This window comes from Syngnathus scovelli, chromosome 2 (assembly GCF_024217435.2).
Source record: "Syngnathus scovelli strain Florida chromosome 2, RoL_Ssco_1.2, whole genome shotgun sequence".
NCBI lineage: Eukaryota > Metazoa > Chordata > Actinopteri > Syngnathiformes > Syngnathidae > Syngnathus > Syngnathus scovelli.
In genome coordinates, this window is record NC_090848.1 from 7,707,501 (window position 1) to 7,720,278 (window position 12,778).

At 41.1% G+C, this 12,778-nt stretch overlaps 1 long non-coding RNA gene across 10 annotated transcripts; it reads left to right on the forward strand.

Moving 5' to 3' along the window:
• Positions 1-6,082: 6,082 nt before the first annotated feature.
• LOC125988210 (uncharacterized) lies at positions 6,083-7,726 on the forward strand. Of its 10 annotated transcripts, none has more exons than XR_007488252.1 (5): positions 6,083-6,297; positions 6,666-6,713; positions 6,820-6,941; positions 7,091-7,171; positions 7,254-7,726. It is a non-coding gene; the product is annotated as an uncharacterized lncRNA (long non-coding RNA). The 10 variants fall into 10 exon arrangements; XR_007488250.1 differs by having other exon boundaries at positions 7,091-7,155; XR_011086496.1 differs by having other exon boundaries at positions 7,091-7,151.
• Positions 7,727-12,778: the final 5,052 nt, after the last annotated feature.

Consider the following 12,778-nt stretch of genomic DNA (forward strand, 5'->3'; position numbering starts at 1 on the left):
CCTTGTTGGTTACGATAGTGTAGTCAGTGGACATGAGATTTAAAAAAAAAAAAAAAATGGGGAAAAAAGAATACTGTAAAAAAAAAAAAAAATCTCATATGTCTTGGAGACTTTTAGGTGTGACAACTGCACCGATGAGCTGCTTGAGTGTGACTGCTTGGCTTAGCATCAGATGTTGGCCCAGTCAGGCTCCACTCAGATTGCACCAGATTAGGAAACGGGGCACTCTGAGAGCAACTATGATCCATATTAAAGCTGCATAAAATGAAAATTGCAAAGATTTAAAGGCAGATCATAGGCCGCAGAGAATTTAATCACAACCAGGCATTGCATGTGTGTGTGCGTGTGCACGCAGAGCACAGTGACATGAGGATTATGGATGTAGGCTGTATTTACTTATCAAGCACTGTTCCGAGATGTATCACAAATGTTTTATCGCTGCTGGAGTCCAACCCCAGTCAACTATTTTTTCAAGAATGTTTTAAATTTGAAGAAAAAAAAATCCCTCAAAACTCAGACATGCATTTTTTCTGTGTTGTGTGAGTAGGCAAGAGTGTGTGTTCATGTGTGAGCATAGCCGGTGTCCTCAGCACTTGTAATCCCCCAAAAGCTTTAAATACTACTACTGTGCATTCAGTAATACACTGTAGAACTGTGGTAGCATGCTCTTTATTTTGAACACCCAAATTTGGTTATATTGTATATGTATTAAGACTGTATGGTCTGTTGAATTAAAATCAGTTTTGATTTGGCCAGTCAAAGACCTTCCACTTTTCCCTTTGGATGAAGTCCTGAAGTCCTTCCAGTGTGTTTCGGGTCATTGTCTTGTTGCATGATGAAGCCTCTGCCGATTAATGCATTTTTCTGTAAATGATGAAATAGTTTTGTAGACTTCACAATCTATTATTCCTTGTCCCTATCCCCATGGATAGCAGGGACTACTGTACTGATTTTTTTTATTTATCTGTTAATTATTCCAATTAAACACGGGTGCCTGCAGGGTGTCAAAGTTGTTTGTTATTTTTTTCAATTTGATTACTAAGTAAAAGAACATACAGAAAGTAAGGAAAATAGAGTTCCCCACCCCCTACTATAATATGAAAAGGCATAAAAATCAAGTAAAGTAAAATAAAATACATTTGAAGGTAAAATAGCAAAAGTGAGCATCACTTTTCATGTGTTCTCTCATGACTTCAAATTGGCGATAAAAAGGAGAGCACAGCCCCATATGGAGTAAAATTATTTTCATACTATATTTGACGCCTGCAAATCTTAAAATAACATAACGTTTTCCCTTTACTGGGACTTTCACATTTTTCATTGATCACGCCCGCTCTCAAAAACACTCACAATCATACAGGTGAGACGTTGTATTGTAACTCGGATTCACGTATGTTTTAATTTTAATTATTGTTGGGGGTTTTTCTTTCCTTGCCAAGTGAAATTTGAGCAAATGGTTTATCACAAGAAAAAAAATTAACCAAAATTCATAACAGAATTTTGTGTGTGTATGTTTTGTTGATCAAGTTTGCTATTAAAGCGCCCCATTAAAGGCATGCATCATTGTCCTGTTAAATGATTGTAACTTTTGCTCAATTACTATTGGCAACTAATGAAATAAAAATTGCGCCTTGATGTGGTTGTTGGTGTTGTCTGATCAACGTGACCTGACAGCATTTACCACTCGTGCCCTATTTGTGCTCACCTGCATTTACATCTCCTCTGCAGCTATCTCTTTTTTTCCCTATTTGCGTGGCTTGATCTTCTTTTTTTAATTAAGTTGACATTGTCTATTTTCTCTGTTTGGTGCGGGTCTTTGTTTCTTATCCTTCTTCTGTTGCTCCTCTTTTCTCCTCCCTCCCCTTTCCTTCCATTCCATATTTCCAAATCCTCCTTTAAGAGCGCCTTGTGCCTGTGTGTGCTGGCATGCACGCGTGTGAGCGTGTGTATGATTGCGGACACACTCACACATGCACAGAACACAGACTTAGATGGAGCAGATGGTGACCGTATTCATTTTTTCCCCGACTAACATTAACCATTCATTATAGACAGCAGACTAAGCCAATCCCACATCCGCCCCCGTGCAACATTTATACACACAGACACCGACACACACACACACACACACACACACGGTGTCCCATCACTTTGTCAGTGTCCCAAATTGCAGCATGAGCCTGTTGTTTGATACTTTCTCCCATCTCTGCTCTGACTCAATCTGTTGACATTTCTCATTCACTCCCCATGACTCAAATTTCTCCTCCTTCACTTAAGCAGCCCACAACAAGATGAGGGAACATCTGATGGCTCCCTCTGCCTCCGTTTCCACTCTGTCCAAGATGTCTTTCCTTTGTTCCATTCCACACACACTACTATTTGTGTCCTACCGGAAACTTGATGTGCACGCTCGGGTCTCTATGTGCCTCCTTTGCCTCCTCCGTCCGCTTCCGTCACTCTGAGATCAACAAGTGGAAATGAACAATGATGGCGATGATGCTGCTGCTGATGATAAGTAGTATTAGTGCCGTACTGACAAATGAAGAAGAAATAAGACGTTTCAGTGAATAGTATATTCGTCTGTCTGTTTTATACTGGCCTCAAGTGGCCAAGGAGTTTACACCAAAATGAGAAGCACAATGGCCATGCAATTGAAGCAGTGTGGAAAAAGGTTGAATTGTTTATAATTCTATTTTATTATGCCATTGTTGTATGTTTTTATAAAATACAATGAATTCATGATCATTAAAATACAATCTACAATTTTTTTTGGGGGGGGGCAGGAACGTCTTAATGGCATTTACATTCAATGGGGAAAGATGATTTGTGATTTGAGAGTTTTGATTTTCGGAACAGCCTATTGTTTATTGTTGAAGAACAGTTGTAAGAGATTTTTCAATAGTTGCCATAGTGTGTTCAAATCGGCTTTGTATGTTTGCCGGCAGAAGTCTGCAGTTTTCTCATACAGTAGTACGTTGTGTCCTATTAATGAAAATATATTGCATCAAGTCGGATTTCTTAGCTGACATGCACAAAGGTTTCACAAATCAAAACCGATATCCGAAAATTTAAATACTGTTGGCCACTTTTTTGTCATCCCTGTCCAAAATGACTTCATCTACAAGGCCGTAGTCGGCCAAAGAGACTCGTGAAGCGGGGCGGTGTCTGTGTGTGTGCTGTAAGGGGATTGCAGTAATTACTGGGATCTGTGCACCGTATTTATCTTTTCAAGGGCTCGGTGATCCTGCCATAAAAAGCCCAGCATTTGGCAGTTAACTAATGCGAGCCATTAAATTGATTGTGCTGGATTTGTGTTTGTACTTTGTGTCCATTCATGTAAGCATGTGTGTGCGTCTAAAATTTGCAGACTGGTGTTGGTGTGCTATGTGATGTCTGTTAAATAATGCCTGCTTGTTCTCTGTAATCCTGATTAAATATGGGGTAATGTGCATCTGTTTCCAGTGGACAAGTGGTTGGTCTCAGCAAAAAAAAAAAAAAAGAAATGAAAAAAAAAACTGTCTGATTTTTTTTGTCCTCTCAGGTTATGCAGGGTGGCATTTGCACATACGTCTTCTTCCTTCTACAATCCAAATATGTGTGGCTCAGTAAAGATTCTCCCCCATGTGTAGATTAGGATCAACATATGAATTTACACAAATAAAATTGTACTCACACACTTGCATACATATGACAAGGGACTGGTTGGGCCCACGGGGGTCAGAGTCGTAAGGACGGAGGACGACGCCCACCCAATAAGCATGTTCTGTAAAATCCAAACACAAATGAATATATAAAATGCTCGGGAACTCAAGTGGAACAGTCACTCGGTCAAACACAGATGTAAGATGACGTCTCATACATTTGTAGTTGAGCAAGACGTGTTGTCAGTGCAACCAGCAGACACAGCATTTGAGAGCAGTGAGAAAGGCTTGATTTTTCACCACTTTGAAACTTCAGCTGAATGGGCATAAAGACTAGTCGGGGTAATTTAATTTAGGAAGGCTATTTGACAAGCATTGGGATAAAAGAGTGAAAATAACGAACGCAAATGATATTATCACTCCTCTTGGATGTGGCAGTGAAATAAACAGATTGACCACATTCTTCTTTCCAAAATCCTCCCCCGTGCAGGCAACATGTTCCTCACGTCCATCTTGGCTGTTTTTTCAGATATTTGGTGTCAGTGTGTGTGTGCGTGTGTGTGTGTGTGCGTGTGTGTGCGCACGCGAGAACGGAGGCTGCACCAGCCTGTCCAGCCTACACACAAACCGTCCCGTCGTTAAATCACCTTATCCACCATCAGCTGCCCTGAGCATGTTTTTCATTTCATGTCTGTTTTGCTGGCTTTGAAAGACACACAGGGAAAAGGAGCTGTCGGACAAAAGAAATACAAATGCACATCTACATATGAGAGGTGATGTGCAAAGACAGACTTTTTTTTTCTACACATAACCAGAACTTTGGCACTCTGTCCATACTTTACTTTCGTCTCTCTTTCCTCTCTGCAACGTCTTCACTTTTATATTTCTGACCTCCCAGGCGGACATGAGTACACAGATATATTACTCTAATGATCTAATTTTACAGTGCAATTAAATGTCCCAGTATTCCAGAATTATGGCGTTAATATAATAAAGAGGGTTCAGGCCACAAAGGTGATATGTTAACACTGAAGCAGTTCTCCGCATGTCTCCGTTCACACAGCATGCAAGGTAGAATAAATCTACACAGCTTTCATCTCCATTGCTCTTTGAAGAACTACATCTTCCGAAATAATTTCCTACTTATAATATTTATATTCTCATCATATTCCAGAATTCCATCCAGAAGCGGTGTTATTTATTTGAGGCTCTAACTGAGGCACGTTTGGGAGCGGTTCAAACTTGAAAGCTGTGCCAATCTCTCTCTTTTCGATCTGTTTCACCCACAATCACGGCACATTTTGATGTAGCACCCTCCCAATGGATGGCCATGTGAAATATTAAAACACACTTTGTTGTTTGGGGGACAGTGTACCTCAGCAGATGGGCCATCACTGCACAGACTCCAATGTATGCAAATCTCCATACAAAGCAGCCCAGGATGTTTTCAATATAACACAAGTGCCTCAGGCCCTGTTTTAATCCCTCTTTACCCGCAGCCAATGCACTGTTTCATCCAGTCAAACGCCTTAAGCGTTGTGTCAACTTGGACATCTGGCCACATGACTGAACCCCGAAAAGTGCGCATGTGTGTGTTTGGGAGGGAACAGGTTGACGAGAAAGCCAGGATGGAGGTGATTGAGTGCATGTTGTTGTTCTGGGATGAGTCCATGAAAGAGAGTTCACCATCCACGCCGTTTGGGGGAACAGAGAGGTGCCATTGCTGCTTTCTTCATTTGCTCACAACTTGCTTTGTTGTTTTCACACTTGGTTTTCTTTCAACCCTCCCCCCCAACCTCTAGGAATAACACACACATTCGGACATGCACAGATGTACTAACACTCACATTCATTTGCACAAATGTGGTGCCTGCGCACCTTCTGGTCAGAACACTGATTTCCGTCGTTGTGACAGGTGAAGGCCGCCACAGCGCCGCCAGACACCTGGATACTCATGGCAGCCTTCACCACTGTGTGTCAAAGTCCGTGTGTGTGTAAGTGTGTGTGAAAGGTGTGTTAGGTGGGGAGGGGGGGTCATCAAATCCAGCAGCTCCTCAGGGCTGCTTTTCCTGGATGGGACACAAGTTCAAACGCTCTTGGCAATGCTGCTTCTCATCTCTGACCTACATGATAGAAAAACAAATCACAGATAATCATTGAGAGTATACGCACAACACACTTTTACACACACAGCGTGAATCACTTTGGATTAATTTGACAATAAAACACAAATAAATTGGACTAAATCAGTCATGCTCCTAACTACAAAAAGCGTTTTTGCTCAATTATTTGGTTGTATAGCTATGGCAAACAATAGTTTCAAAGCAACTGTCAGTGTCTGTGTGCTCGCCCCTCCCTTCCTGTGTCTACTCTCAATCTATATACTAATCACAGTCACCTTGCTCTCGTTACCTGTTGCGTATATAAGTCCTGTCTGCGTGTCACAGCCTTTCCGGATTGTTGTCGGTTTGTTCTCGTCGTAGCTGTCGTCGTCGTCGTCCTTGTCTTCATCTTGTCTTTATCTTGTCTTTTTGTTCAGTTAGTCTTGTCCCTAGTCGAGCTTCTTATGGTCTGTCTTTGAGTTCTCCAATAAACCCTGGTCCAAGCTGCATTTGGTCGCCCTGCTCCATTCCTTCCATGACAGCAACAGCTCTTTGTAAGTTTTGTAATGTTATTTTGTTGCAAGAATTTATGTTCGTAATCTCTGATTTTGATTCGTATGTGTATTGTATTGCACGATTGCCCTAATGATTGTTCAGTATCTTCAGTTGTTGCAACTAAATTATTAGCACATTCAATTTAAATGCTTCACACTTCAATATTTAAACATTTCAAGGCATTGTTTATTTTTATGAAGCACTTATTCAAGTTTACAGTGTAAAATAGCATTTAGAAAAGAACAGATGTATCAAATGTGACATAATGAATGCAATTATGTTTTAATAATCAATTGCATAAAAACATCTATGAGTGGCCACTATCAGAAGTCTGTGAGCAGATTCCTTTTGCACTATGTGTTTGTAGCTGGCATGAGAGGGACTGCCTGGAGGTTTTGCACTGGTCTGTGGATATGTGAGTGTTTCTCTTTTTTTGGGGGGGGTGGGGGGGGCTATGCATGTGTGCTTAAACCTCAGGCCACAATAGAGTCGAGAATGTGTGTGTGCACGTGCGGGGGAAGAAAGCGTGTAGGTGAGTGCAGGAGACAAAGCTGTCAGTTTCCCAGCTGGTTACCCTGGCTGCAGGGCTCAGGCTGGAGAATGGTGACACTCGGCATCACAGCACCACTACACGAGGCCTGAGGTTAACCCATCATCATATATACACATATACATACACACAGACACACACCTTGGCTGGCCGTTCTCGCTCATACGACCAAGAGAACAGCGAAACCGCTTGGGCGAGTCGTCATATCTTTTCAAAGATTTTTTTTTCTTTGGCTCGCTAAGGTGTGAACAACATCGCAGACCAGATTGCCTGGCAATGGACTGACCATCATGTTGTAAGGAAGCAAGTATGGTGGGGGGGAGGTGGTAGAACACAGACACAGAATGAGGGAAAAAAGAAAAACACCAGTAATGATGTAAGCTTTTCTTTCCGGATAAACTTTAGCGAAGGAGGAGATTGCGAGGCAACTTGTCTCCCCGCATCACGGCGAGAGACTCGCACTCTCGACGGCGAGACTGCGATGGAGGTTGACGGGGACTATTAGCTGCGTGGCCCCTTCTCGCATGTATGAAGAGACGCCATCCCCATGCTTTGCTCTCATTTCACCACTCTCTTCATGGCGAGTCCCTCAGCGGCGTGGAGTCTCCGAGGAGAGAAGCGCCTGAGGCAAGCCAGCCTTCCAAACCCCCCCCATCGCACCCATCACTCCCCTGCCTCACCAAGAGCACACATTTCCATCTCCGCTACAGTAGAAGTGATGGAGAGTTCTTCAGGCTATGCAGACGAAGATGGCCTTTTTGGGGAGGGGTATTATTTAATAATCCGCATGCAAACAAGAGTTGGCAAACTGGAGAAATGATTTACTTCTCTGCGGAGAATACCAGACATTTATTGTCCAATAAAACTGTTTAACTGGAGATTTGTGGAATCCTTCCTTCACCAGTCAAGTTGTAGTTTTTCAGTTAAATCTTCCAATAGATTCATGTAGAGTATTCAGTTTACTTTGTTGTGGACCCATTTTGACATTAAGCCGACTGACCACATTGACTTAATTATAAGTTGACATCACAATGTTTCGTAGAGAACCATGTGACTGAGAATCTACACTCACTTTAAATCAACCACTATTCACTTGAGAATTAGACATATTGTAAGATACTGTAACAAGGTTACTGTTGATCATTACGATTTCGATTGCACGCCACGATTACAAAATTGGCGTAAATGTAAAAAAAGATTACCATGTTTGCTTATACAAGGAAATCCTAATTTAATTTATACATTTGCATCTTTTTTATACATTTTAAAATAACACATTTTATAAATTGTTTGGTCCAACAGGAACGTGCATAATCATAGTGTTTTAATGTTTTTTTACATTTGAACATAATTGTAATTTCAATTCTTACCAAAATAAGTGATTAATATTTTTCCCATATTCAAGCAACCTTACAAGTAACTAATTTTCACTTTTTTTCTTGTTAGGAATTCTTGAGGCCAGAAAGTTGCCATTTAAAATGTATAATTTTCTCTTATGTCTGTGATCTGCAGTTAATTTTTTTCTACAAAATTAAACAATTGAATGAACATCCTCTGAAACCGATGATTCCATTCTATAATATTTGCTACGGGTTGTGATTGAGGCACTTTGTCAGTTAAAGGGGAGACTTTTACTTGTTCAATGGACTATTGGTTAGCATATCTGCCTCACACAATTCTGATGTTTTGAGCTTGCATCTCACCTCAAGCCTTCCTGTGTGTTTTCTCGTCTCCCAGTGCTTGAGTGTTTTTTCTGCGTTCTGCATAATTCGCCGTCCGTATCATAAGTGAAACTGAGAATGACTGTCTCTATGTTCCTTCCGCTTTTCTGACGACTTGTCCACGGTGCCCACCTCTCCACCCAGATCTCCAGCTAAACAGAAAATGGATGGGGAAAAACCTCAAACTGCAAATGTAAATATTTAGTTGCTGCAGAAACAAACATGTTGACAGGTAAAATGAGCCTGTGTTCTGCCTGCTGCTGTCAAGGGGTTGCCTTGTCCGCGTGCGTGTGCTCTGCAATCAACTTCTGCTAAATACTAATTACTGACTACTTAGTGTGAATGCCCTTTCTATTGGGTCCCTTTAGTATAAACATTAATTATAGGTCTTTTTGCATGGCCGTCATCATTATTCCACCAAAGGCCCCCGAGGAGTGAGCCGAGGCCAGGCGCTGGGGCCGGACCAGGCCGAGGGGAGCGCGGGGATTGTGTGAAACTGCGTCGAACTAGAGCGCCAGGACCCGGTAATGCACACAAGTGATATTTGTGTGCCGAGATCAAAAAGCATTTACCTTTAGATGTTTCCTGCTATGAATATTCAACATCCTTATTGAAATCTAATTTGGGTCTCCTTGTCTCAGGGGTCTTTTCATCAGTGCCTGTTGCCTGAGGCCACCGCTGATTGACAGCCAAACTTTTGTAAAGAGCACGCAGGAAAAATAAAGTGGGGGAGGTGGGGGGCGCGATCTGGTGGCGTGAGCGATGTGAAGCTGGAACAGACGAGCGGGGTGGGTGCGGGGAACGGCCAGCAGGGCTTGGGAGCCATTTAACCTCGCTTACAATCACAATCAGAATGCTGCGCTTCTGGTTGTTTGCTAACAGAACAAATATTTTTGAAAGGTTTCATCAACTTCATTTTATGAATACATGTATTTGTCATTTTCATCTATGCTGTTTTGTGTCATTGATGTAAAGTGGGGACAAACCTGCACACTAGCAAGCAAAATCCTTTTAATTAATTTATTTTTTCAACTTGACAGACATAATGTCTGTTTGCATCTATATTTAAGCTAATCTACCAGGATAAGGAATGTGTGATCAGCATCTTTGCAGAGATCAAACGCAATTAATTTGTTGTGTTGAGTAAAGAAAAGATTTGTCCATATTTACACAGTTGTGACACTTCCATCTGACGTGTCCTAAAAAACCAAAGCGCTTTTCTTTTTTTAATTTCTTTTTTTATTGTTTAACTGTTATTCCTTAACCTTACATGTCTCAACAGAAGACTTGCAAAGTCGTCAAAAAATATCCTTCTATTCATCTAATATAGTGCTCTCCATAATTATTGGCACCTATAGTAACGTGTTAAAAAATTTTGTCCTGTACTATTTAATGAAGAAGGACTTTAAAAACCTGAGTACTGCCAATATTCAGGTTTCAAAATGGTAATTGACTGCACGTAAACATAGTCAATGAATGAGGTTGACGATGGCTTGCTGTTCCTTGCTAAATTTAATATGAAAAGGAATTTTGAGAAAAGGTGGAGGGAAGTTTGAACAGTCTAAACAATTGAATGTTAATACAAAATTTTGGAAATGAATTATCCATCCATCCATCCATTTTCTGAACCGCTTAGTCCCCACGGGGGTCGCGGGCGTGCTGGAGCCTATCCCAGCCGTCATCGGGCAGTAGGCGGGGGACACCCTGAACTGGTTGCCAGCCAATCGCAGGGCACACAGAGACAGACAACCAATCGCACTCACACTCACACCTAGGGACAATTTGGAGTCTTCAATCGGCCTACCAAGCATGTTTTTGGAATGTGGGAGGAAACCGGAGTGCCCGGAGAAAACCCACGCGGGCCCGGGGAGAACATGCAAACTCCACACAGGGAGGGCCGGAGGTGGAATCGAACCCGCACCCTCCTAACTGTGAGGCGGACGTGCTACCCAGTGCGCCACCGAGCCGCCCGGAAATGAATTATCTTGGTCTTAATTTATTATATCACAAAAACTGTCATTGTTTAACATATTTTTGGGAATGTGAATGGAAAAAAACAGAGCAAGCACATGTAACATGAAAACTCTACAAAGGAAGGTCAAGATTCAAACTCCGAACGTCAGAACTGTGAGGCAAACCCACTGCATTGTCTCTCGGGTAATGTAATGTGATTCTTTTTTAAAGGAAAGTGGGTCCTTCAACTCCACTGGTGCATAATACTGAAATATCAAGTAAAATATGACAATACGACAATCATAACAGGCAGAAAGGGATCAACACACACACACACACATACCCACACACGTGCATCCACACACAATTCAATGTGGTTCTCATCTGGCCAGTGGGTTATTATCGCGCAGGTGTAGACCCGGTCCCTAAGGGTTCTATTAAAACGATGCCCCTCTCAAGGCCAACTCGGCTTTCTCTGTAGATTTAACGTTGGCCATATGTGTGGCAGGAGGCAAACAGCTGATGGGGTTTAATTGACCGAAATCAACATATTTAGTTGTGCGATTGTGTGCGCCAACCAGCGGGAAAATCGTCAGTGGGTTTGAGCGTCAGGATTGTTTGAACGGGTCTGATATGGATCAGACCCCAGGTGGTGAAGAAATAGGAGCAAATCAAAACACAGTAACGTGCCCGCTATATAATTATCTTGTATTTTTCTCCTTTTATAATGTCATTTTCAAGTGCAATATTAAAGCATTTGTAGCATCTAACAGCTGGACTGCATTATACATTTCTTGTAGAACTATTGAAATGATATATCTACTTGAACAATTGAAAACAATTTAACAGCTATTAACAGATTTCTGTTTTAAAAATGGCAATCGTCTAAATTCACAGGGTATATTTAGCTTTCTTTTAATTCTGTGAAATTGCATTTTTTTTAAACAAATCAAACTAGTATAATACTGTTCTATAAACACAAAGAAGTGTCACCAATGAAGTGCAACAATTTTGTTTAATTTGTTTAATAGGATAATATATACCATTATAAATGCTGGGTTAAAAATTGGACCAACCCGGGAAGTTGGGTCAATTTGACCTAACTTTGAGTTCTGTTGCAAAAAACAACAACAAATTGTTGGCTTGTTTTGTACAAAAAGAGTGGTTATGTGCAAAATCGAGTCAGTCCAAATTTTAACCCAAAATTGGGTTATTTTTAACCCAGTATTTCAAAGGGTGTATGCCTATGATTATTGTTATAACATATAAATGTTGCGCCACCATTTGTGTTCATATTGCCATTGCTTATAAACCAAATCGATGCATATTGCTTGTTTATAGTGTTTTCCATTGTGAGTAGGGGTGGACGAGTAACGATACCAGGTCTTGGTATCTCAGCCTTGTTTCAAGGAGGTATTGATACTATTGTTTGCCCTCTGTTTTCTCCAGGCACTCCGGTTTCCTCCCACATCCCAAAAATATGCATGGTAGGCTGATTGAGCACTCCAAACTGCCCCAAGGTGTGAGTGCGGTTAGTTGTTCGTTTCTGTGTACCCTGCATTTGGCTGGTATCTGGTTTAGGGTGTCCTCCGCCTACTGCCCCATGATTGCTGGGATATGCTCCAGCATGCCCGCGACCCCTGTGGGGACAAGCAGTATAGAAAATGGATAGATGGATGTTTGCCCTCTTGTGGACATTTTACAATCAGGAATTTGAAATTAGAACCATAGAAATTTGCTTTTAATCTCATGCAATTTCAAGGACAAACACTATGCTGAATATATATATTGATCTATTTAAAATGATCTGTCATTGTTTTTTGTTGGACATTTTAAGTCTAAAAATACTAGCATTATTGACACTTGGTATTGGTGACTACTCCAGATCTGAGTGCTTGTACTCTCTGAATAAAAGTAGTATTGAACATTTCTGATTATGAGTTAGCATTAAGATAGTATGGCAAAGCTATTTGGTTGTTTTAAATACACAAAGTATAACTATTTGATGTTTGGTTTGACAGTAACCTTAAACTGAGTGGCATTAAACATGTCTTGCTGCTCGATGCCCTGCTGCATGTGAATTGAGCTCAAGGACACCATACAATGCTATAAGCTCAAGTTTGCACACACCAGCAAAAATTAAAACAGCCAATGAAAACTTCTAAGTCGGGTGACTCCAATCTCAAGGCACCATTAAGAATCATTTCTATGAATTAAGTCACAATTTAAGCCTTTGAAACCCTTACATAAAGGAAT